The sequence below is a fragment of the Ambystoma mexicanum genome, chromosome 9, assembly GCF_040938575.1.
Source record: "Ambystoma mexicanum isolate Mex_15411 chromosome 9, UKY_AmexF1_1, whole genome shotgun sequence".
Classification (NCBI taxonomy): Eukaryota; Metazoa; Chordata; class Amphibia; order Caudata; family Ambystomatidae; genus Ambystoma; species Ambystoma mexicanum.
The window spans coordinates 627266230-627276427 of NC_090931.1; positions in this window are offsets into that span (position 1 = coordinate 627266230).

Below are 10198 nucleotides of genomic sequence, written 5' to 3' on the forward strand. Positions count from 1 at the left end.
CTCACCACTCCATACAAATGTTTTGTATTAATTCTGATTCTGGTATGTGTAACAGTCTTGATTTTCAAGTATTTCAGGATGCATCTATAGGAGATCAGGATAAGATAATCACTGATCTTGTGCTGATAAATATTGCCTGGCTAGGTCACAAAGTTAACATGTCTGGTGTCAGACTGAGAAACTACTTACTTGCAGGCAAATCTGCCCCTGAGTTAACTACAACTCCTAGTGATGACGTCAGGTGCATGTCGTCCTACATGCATCCAAGGCATGCATTATTAGAAAGTGGTATTATTTTCCCACATATAAATATGTAACATCATAGGATATTTCAGATGATCCCTAATTACAGATATAAATCATTTTGCAGTATTGGAGTCTGGATGCATTAACTGGAACCAGATACAAGTTGAACATCTTGGACATATCGCAGAACTGCTGATACACGGCAGAACCATATTTCAAATTTGAGTGAATATCCTCACAATAGGTGACTAGTTTAGTTTAGTTTATTTATTTGATAATGCGCACCAAACACTCAGGTAGCAGGGCGCAACAGTTACAAGAATATTTATAGCTTGGTTACCACAGATGGTTATTGCAATACATACTTTAGCAAGATATAAATACATGGAAGCAAAGAGGGTAGACTATAGGGTACATGTATAAACAGAGTCATGGAACAAGATGTCAGAGACGGGTGTCATTCAGTGAGAGGTCTAGGTATGTGAACTGTCCTTCATACGAAGCCAGTTCTGAATGTTACGTCTGAATCTAGAGTATGGCTGGTCCTCTCTAAAGGCAGTAGATAGTGTATTCCAGGCAATAGCAGCTTTGACTGGGAAACTGGCTCCTCCAGCTTTGGACAGTCTGAACCTAGGAACTTCTAGGCAAAGATCATTGGACACTCTCGTGTGGTAGGTGGAGATTCATTTGGAGAATCTAGCAGAGATATAAGGGGGCGCAGCATTATTAAGGCCTTTGAATGTAAGGGATACTTTTTTAAGAAATATCCTGTCGCTAATTTTTAGCCAGTGGTTATCTTTCCTGATGTTGGAGGTATGCTCTCTACGAGGTATATTGAGAGCTGCTCTTAAGGCATTATTTTGCAGTATTTGCATTTTATTTACAGTGTTTTTGTTTGCGCCCACATAGAGGGCATTGCAGTAATCAAGCTTGGACATTATAAGTGCATTGGCAAGCGTAATGCTATTCGTTTTGGAGAGATAGGGTCTGCAGGCCCGGATCAATTTACAAGTATAAGCTGTGGAAGAGGCCATGGAGCTGACTTGCTTTTTGAGAGATAATGTTGAGTCAAGGTAGAAACCCAGTGTTTTGACCTCAGTGACTACTTTGATAACATAACCGTCAATGTTAAAAGCAGCATAGCTGGGGCTACGTTTTTTGAAGTTGGATTCAGTGCCCAGGATCAGGATCTCCGTTTTGTTGTCATTTAGACACAGGCCATGTGAGGCCATCCATGCCTGAATGAGGGAGTATATCTTGTTTACTAGAGCTAAGTCTTCGACAAAGGTGCCCGAAAGGGGTATAAGGATCTGGGTGTCATCAGCGTAGTTCGTATATGTGACACCTAGCCTGTCAAGTTTGTCGAAGAGTGGCTTGGTAAAGATGTTATACATTGTAGGAGGGACACAGGAGCCTTGTGGAACACCACAGGTAATATGGATTGGGTCTGCTGAGGCTGATGGGGAGAACACTCTCATCGTACGGTTTTCTAGGAAGGATTGAATCCAGGCTATGGCTTCACTCGAGAAATGGGCAGCTGACGCTAGGTATTTGCATAATACTGCATGGTCCACCAGATCAAAGGCTGCAGATAGGTCAAGGAGGAGTAGCAAAGCTGTTTTCCCTTTATCGTTCAACTCGTCGATTTGTGTTTTGAGGTCGATTAGGGCTGTTTCAGTGCTGTGTTGCGGTCTGAAACCGGATTGGTGAGATCCTAGAAGTTGGTTCGCCTCTAAGTACTTTTGGATTTGGAGGTAGGCTACTCTGTCGATGATTTTTAGGAGAAAGGGGACAGTGGTAATAGGTCTATAATTGGTGGATATGGCCAGGTCTAGGGTTTGTTTTTTAAGGAGTGGTAACACCCAGGATTCTTTGAGGTTCATGGGGACAGTGCTGGTATTATAGGAGACATTAATCAGCTTCGAGATAAAAGGTGCTAAATCTCTGGCAGCGTCCTTGATAATTTGTGCAGGGCAACTGTCACCCTGGCAGTTGGAAGGTTTCAGAGAAAGGATAACCTTTTCTGTTTCCGGTATGGAAATATTGGTGAAGTTAAAGGGTTTGTCGATGCAAGGTATGTCTACCCGTGAGGTAGTTGGCGTATCTGTGAGGCACAGGGATGCTTTTTTATAGGCCATTGTTTATCTTTAGGGACGTTGTCTGCTGGTGTAATAGGGTTTTCCATTTCACAGAGGATGGTGAAGAGCTCATTGGAATTAGAATTGGCTTTGGTGATTCTGTCATTAAATATGTTCTTTTTAGTTTGGATTATTTCTTTCTTATATTTATTGGCGAAGTTGGATAGTGCTGTTTTGTTCTCATCCGTGGGTGAGTGTCTCGAGATGGCTTGGAGTTTCCCTTTTTGAAGGCAAAGTTCTTTAATGTATGGTGTAAACCATGTATTAAGATGGGCCTTTTGTTTACTCTTGCGCAGTTTGACTGGGGCTATGATGTCCAAGGCCATGGACATGGTGTTGTTGAAGGTCTCAACTAGCGCGTTAGGGTCAGAGTTTTTAGTATTGGCTGAGAGGGCTGATAAGAGGAGAGGCAATAGTTTATCAACTGTTATTTCTTTTTTACATCTAGTTGGGAGAGGCGGTACAGTTTCAGGGTTCGTCAGCTTTGGCGGCTCAATGGTGGAGGAGAAGTCAATAAGATGGTGATCAGTCCAGTCTTGTGGGGTGATTTTGCAAATATTGATAGAGCAGTTTAAGTTAGCTATCCAGTCTAGTGTACGCCCTTTTATGTGTGTAGACTCTTGGACTTGTTGGGTCAGGCCATGTTCAACTAAGATCATTTCAATAGATCGGGCTTGTTTGTCCTCTGCATCATTAAAACCCAGATTGAAGTCCCCTAGTAGTAAGAGTTGTGTAGATTCCTTTATATTATTGGTTAGGAGGCTGGAGAGGTCTTTCTCGAAGTTACCTAATGGTCCGGGTGGTCGATATATTAGGAGAATAGTTAGTGTACTATTATTGGAGATAGGTAATTTAGCTACCAGTAACTCACAGGATTTAATTTCAGGGGGGGTCGTAAGCTTTAGAGCCAGTTTAGTTTTGGCTATGATAGCAAGGCCGCCTCCTCTGGTGTTAGGTCTGGCAGTTGTCTGGAATGGCAATCATGAGTGCAGGACCTGCGCATCATGAAGGCAGGACTCAGTGACAGCCATAAGATCTAGGTCGTCAGAGGTGAGTATGTCCGAGATTTCGGTGGGATGCGCAATGAGAGATCTTGCGTTGATGAGGGCTCCTGAGATGGTAATTTTTTTAATACGCTCTAGGATAGGTCTTATTTTGAGATATTTGGTCCGCTTAGGGTTATGACTGAGATAGGTAGTGTGGTGGGTCTGGGTTTCTTGCATTGCTTCATGGGCTGGAGCAGGAAAGTTAAGGTCAGTTTCATGCAGGTTGTACTCGGTGGTTTGGGGTCTGTTTCTTATGATCTTAGGATTGTAGACCCTAGGCACTCTAGCTCGGAGTTGGGCGTTATTCTCCTGCAGCAGGCAGGGTGTGGTATTGATACAGATCATGATTATGAGGGCCCAGAGTATCATAAGGAGAGTATGGGTTAGTGGGCCTTTTATGGTGTGCATAGAACTTAAAGTAAATTCACAGCTCAGAGTAATAGATAGAGATGTGGGCGCAATGTGAATGCTGGTATGTTTAACATTTATTGGCTGGGAATTCACAAGGTGGCAGTATCTGGGCACAATGTAAAGCACACATTTTAGGTCGTCAACTAAGAATAGGCCTATGGCAATTTGCAGTACAGCAGCAGTATGGGGGCACAGTGCGGAGCACACAAATTGGGTCACCAGGTAAAGAAAGGGCCGATAGCAGAACACAATGCAGCAACAGTATGGGGGCACAGTACAGAGCACATAAATTGGGTCACCAGGTAAATAAAGGGCCTACGGCAGTGCACAATGCAGCAACAGTATGGCGGCACAGTGCGGAGCACACAAATTGGGTCACCAGGTAAAGAAAGGGCTTATGCAGAGCACAATGCAGCAACAGTATGGGGGCACAGTGCAGAGCACACAAATTGGGTCACCAGGTAAAGAAAGGGCCGATTGCAGAGCACAATGCAATAGTAAGAGGGCATGGAATGATACACATGATTTTGGCCGTTCAGTAAGAGGTAGGCGTACCCCTCCCGGGTCTACAATGTAGCAGTAAGGAGGTATAGAGAAAAGTACATACTTTCAGATATTTGAGCCGAAGTAGACTAATACACGACCTTGGTGAAGCTAGTACGGTCGGCGCAGCTTGGGGTAAGCATGGGTCCAGTGAGTGCTCATTGGGCGGGGTGTTGCGGCGTGCGTTGCGTGGATAGGAGGCAGTTACAGAACAGAGCGAGACCTAGTTTTACCGCTGGTTCGTGGGCTGGGCCAAGTTTTCGTAGGGGGGCAGTCAGCCAGGGCGTATACAGCGGCGTACCTTAAAAGGCAAAAGGCAGGGATTGCCTTAGTTTCAAGGCCTTAGTTGGAACGGGGTGGATCATACGCTGTATGCCGTCCAACGGCGAACAGGGGAAAACAGGGCCTTATGATGGCCTTGGGGATGGCCGACTCTTCCGCCTGCTGGCGGATGTCTCTCTTCAAATGGGAACACGTTGCCTAGCAACCAGGGGGGAAGCCTAGCCTCGCTTCCATGCCACATCGCTCCCGACATTTTGATTCCAGGCAAAGTCGGTGCGTGCGGTTGCAGGCTGGAAAGCAAGTAGGCAGGTGTGATTTCAACACACTAACGACGCAGGCTGGTACTCTGGCAGGGCACAATAGGTGAATCTCACCAGAGGGGCACGGTCAGTGCTTCAGATGCTTCGTCACTTCGTCGTCCACGACGATGCTCATCAGGGGGTAGTAGTCAAATACGCTGTGCAGCAGGCAGTTGGTGGGGGGCTCCTGCCCTCTCCCACGCCGGATGGGCTGACTGTGGAGTGTAGGGGCAAACAGGGCCTTATGCTAGCTCATGTAACCAATGGCCACATTAATGTAAATCTAATTTGTTAATGTAAATCTAATTTTTTACTAACTTCCATGGAATTAACAGACTTGGAAGTAGGAAAGGAGTCTTTCAACCTACTCTGACTACAGAAGATACCAGCTGATTAACCAACCAGTCCTCAATGATGCGTGTCTGCTATTTTAGGAAATGTAGATACCATATATATATACATTTGTTTAATTTATACTTATTCTCCATATACAACATATATGATGAAGAAATAGAATTCGGCAAAGAAATTTGTTCCTGAGGAAGGGCACAACCCCAAATGCATAGAGCTAATAATTCTATTGTTGTTTATTGATTAGAAATCTAGATATATACGGTGCCAGAAGTCTTGTTTCTGTAACTAAATGTTGATGATGAGTAACTACTGTGAATAAAAAATGTCCTATTATCAGTCAAACATAATATTAAGAATGAGATACCAAATAGATGTATTATTGACTGACTAGTTCAGTATGGAAGGTGTGCAGGGGATGGGATTGTCCATCACTTAAGAACACTAACTACACAATGGTTATAGTTACAGCTTTCAGTGCCCGAGCTGTGTTTTTCTCCCCCGCACCCACACAATTACCTAAATGTCGCCAAACAACTTAGAAGTAATCAAAGTTAGCTTTTGAAATTTGTGTGCAAGCCACAACATTTTTTCCTTAGGGCTTGTAATGGCATAATTAATTCAGACATCCCAGCCAAGCCGACTTTTATGGTAGATGGTTATTCTAGTAACATTGATTATATAATGTTTAACTGCTGCTCATGGCCCATGCTAAAGGACTTTGAGGTAATGAGTAGGTGTGAGAGTGACAATCGCCCATCGGTAGTGAAGGCAAGTCCCTTTTTTATGCATACTTCAGAATAAAGACAACCCACTAGGGAAATAGGCCGGGAGATAGCATTGCAAGGATAACAAGTTTTAATTGTACAGAATACAAATATTGGCAAAGGACTCTGCTGCTCTACAGTGCTTTGACTCCTACAGTTACAAACAGGGGCTTAAAAAACCCACACTCATCATAATATACAGTGCAATTGGGTGCCACTGATTGGAAGTACCCTGCACATGAGCCTGCCCCATAGGGGATGCCAGGCAGTAATTGGTTAGTTCTTTCCCGTCGATCTGGATCCATGTGGGTCCGCTGGGCTCATCCTCATGGTGAAGGTCGGGGCATACATTAATACATTGTTTCTGTCTAAACTAAGCATACTAAGCATGGTTATTAATTCATTATCGCAGACACCTGGGCAGCACAGGAAATGGTGCCAGGGGGAAAGGAGGATAAAATACATTCACGCTGACCCACACATTCAGGGCCTCGTTGATATCATAGTTCCCGCACTCAAGGTCTCCACCCAGGGTTTTGATCTTTAATTTATCCCTCCCTGTACCTCGTACAAGGCATATATTTTAATGCTTCAAAGAAATACAGCCGTGCATGCCTAAATCTTCTATGAACACTTGATTTGTGTTGGTTCAGGGGGGTCGCTTGCTTATCAGGGAATGCAAAGGTGTGTGGGACGGGTCAGTGGTGTGGGGCTGGCTCCGGACTGGCTGGGTGGGGTTTAGAGGCCTAATGGCAGTTTAGTGGAGATGAATGGACACAGCGCAGAGCCTAGTGTTGTCTCACGCTCTTGCAGGGCTCATTCCTTTGGAAGATACTAAATATTTGCAACAATGGAGGAACAAGAGGGAAGTGGACTTCCGTGGGAATGGGGCTCTGTGGAGTCAGGCTGTATTACGGAACTTAGGCCTAGTGAGCCAGGAACGTGAACAGCACAAGCCTGCAATCTTCTCCCTTTTGGGCCTAACACAAAATGGAGTCTGGGGCCATGGGTTTTCTAGCGCCATTCATCTACTTCTAAGTGCTACAGTGCCTCTACATGTTGCCTGATAGTGCTGATTACTCTCCCCATGTATGTTACATCACCTCATATGGTGTTTGCCTTACTTCGAAGCATCGAGGAGGGGGTGGGATAGGCTCATTTCCATCCCAACATTCACCTCTTTCGTTAATTCTACAGTAACAAATTCTCCTGATATTTATGGTCATTTGCGGGCCTTTCTGCTTTGTCCCATGCTGACGTTCCCTTTATGGGCATCCATGTCCTGCACAGTAAATTGTGCCGGCCCACCTCCAAGTCCCGTGATATAAGGCCCCTGTCTGCCCCCTGTCCGCTACTGTAACGCTGCCCGCCTCTGGTATGTTGCCCCCTCTGCTGTATGCATGTGATGCCTGTATGCCTGCCTCTTGTATTTCGCTTCCTCCTGTTGTATGCCTGTGATACCTGTATGCCTGCCTCTTGTATTTCACTGCCCCCGTTGTATGCATGTGATGCTTGTATGCCTGCCTCATGTATTTCTTTGCCCCCGTTGTATGCATGTGATGCATGTATGCCTGCCTCTTGTAGTTCGCTGCCCCCCCCTGTTGTATGAATGTAATGCCTGTATGCTGAATCCTTCATCTTGCTGTCTTCTCCCCCTATGGTAGCCCTCAATCAATCCCTACCTGATATTGTGCGAGTTTGTATTGTCACATTATGGCGACTTCATCACCGCCTTGTTGCTGATGCTTTGATTTGACTTTTTGAAATCATGTGAATCTTATTGATTAATCATCTCGAACCTGGTCGTTCTCATGCTGCACTTCCTTAAGCATCATGTAATCATGGTGGCCTTGAATCATGCTGTGTCCATCTACTACTTGAACCCTGGCTTGCACTTGCTGTTCTTTTGCAACATTTTGTGTTCAGTACTTACCTCTGCAACTTAATGTGTTCTCTCCACTTTCTTTTTCCGCTCTATAACACTGTATTTCGCTGGCTTGCCTCTTCCTCTCTTTCACCACACTCACCACTTCTCAATCTTCTCCTCCTCTCCCTATCTGTTTCCCTCTCTCCCTCCCCCCTCATCTTTATTCTATGCAGTTACTCTATCAGATATGTCGTCTGACCTAGTACGATAATAGCTTGTTTGTTCCTCCCCCTCCCGCACTTGATTGTTCCTCCCCTTCTCTCTCCAGCATTACCTGAAATGTCAGCAGGCCTAGTACGATAGTCGCCTGTTTTGTTCCTCTCCTCCTCCCTCCTCCCCCGTCTCGCACCTCCAGTTAATCTCCAGCACTACCAGAAATGTCATCAGGCCTAGTACGGTAGTCGCTTGTCTGTTCTCATATCCTTCCTCCCCTCCCTCCCATCCCTATCTTTGTCTAAGCTCTTGCACTATCTGAAATGTTGCCAGGCATAGTACGATAGTTAATTTCCCATTCATAATGTCTCAAGGCCTTGTTAGAATGTCATTGTATTTTCCTTGCTCCCTCCCTTTCCTTGAAGCGCTTTGAAACACATGTGTGTATAGGCGCTATACAAATAAACTATAATTATTTCAATCATTCAATCACACATGCCTTAAAGGAATGGTTCGGTCAAAAAATGTTATTGTCCCTATGGGTCGGCCATGTGTTTTCTAAGCCTAAATCGCTCGATTTTAGAAAAATTTCCTATGGACCTTACCCGAGTTTTCATCCATTAAACGCACGCGAAAACAGGCATCAAGGAGCTGCCATTTTGTGATAATCCTATCACTTGCCCCATCACCCTGGCTGACCTGCTTTTGCGGTACTAAATCATATCCCCCGCCTCTGAGTCTGTCATCAGCAGACGCGTACCGCCCATTTCCCAACACCAAAGCACGTCTCGTGCCAACAATCGCTGCGCTTCAGCTAATGACGTGTTGCCATGGGAATGGCAGGATGCCTCTTTCCTCAATAAGTATAAACAGACCGTTTTACAACACACAGCAGCAGATTTTCGATTTCATTACTCTCACTGTATTTCTTTGAGTATTATGTGACTCGTTTCTGTGCTCTGGTCAGCTACCTTCGTTGCTTGTAGCCCGTGTGAACACCTGTACCATCGCTATAAATTATTTTAGTTTGTTTACCACACAATGGCTACAATAATGCCCTATATGTACGAACACGAGTATACCAAGGAGGAACTACTGGAAAGGGAAACCTGCGAAAACGATGGGGCTTCGGACGGCAGTTGGCAGGACGAATCAACGGATGAAGACCCTGGACCTAGTCACATGGACGGTGTTTCCACCTGGTGCACATGCAATCGGTGCAAGCTAATGCCAACCGAGGACGAGAACTGCTGCTGCTGTGAAAACTCGGGATGCGTGGCCTACATTTCGGAAAGCGAACCACAGCCGCAATGCATCACCGAGCTGCCAGACTTCAGGGCAGCCTGCCTCACACGGTCCGTGTTCAGGATAATGATGGTGCTTATGCACGAACTTCGCGCAACTGTTCGTCCTCGTAATCCGAGTAACGAGTAAGTATACTCTGCTTGTGATGCCACTACTATTTCATGGTCATCTCCTATATCCAAAATTACATCTACATATCATTGTAACGCATGAAAGTTGTTCAATAGTGTGCAGTGTCTAGATAGCATTTGTCCCAGCAGAATGCCATTAGTTACAAGAATTGTCATTGACAACAAACGTTTATTAAACTTATCTTGGTCATTTAAAAACAGTTTGTTTCATTCTTTTTCACAGGTGGTACAGGCTGGTGGCCTATCGTTCCTTTACATGGTGGCTTCACGGGAGGCTTGGACACCGCGTTCGAAGAGTAACACCTGCCTGTGCCGTTCGTGCCATAAGACAAACTTTCCCCAGTGACAGCGGTCAGTACAGGGGATTTTCCCTCGCTGTGCTGCAACCTGACCTGTACAATGTGTAAAGTCTTGTATTTTTGTGCCATCAAAATAAGATACAAAATAAAACACCACATACATTTTAACAATGGTTGTTTCGATTTTTTAAATGAATCAAGTGTTTCTCCATTCAGCAGTCATCCTGTGCCTTGTCTGCATGCCCACCGGCCCATCCATCCACCCCCCTCCCCTATCAAAGGCAGTTTGCACCCGGGGAT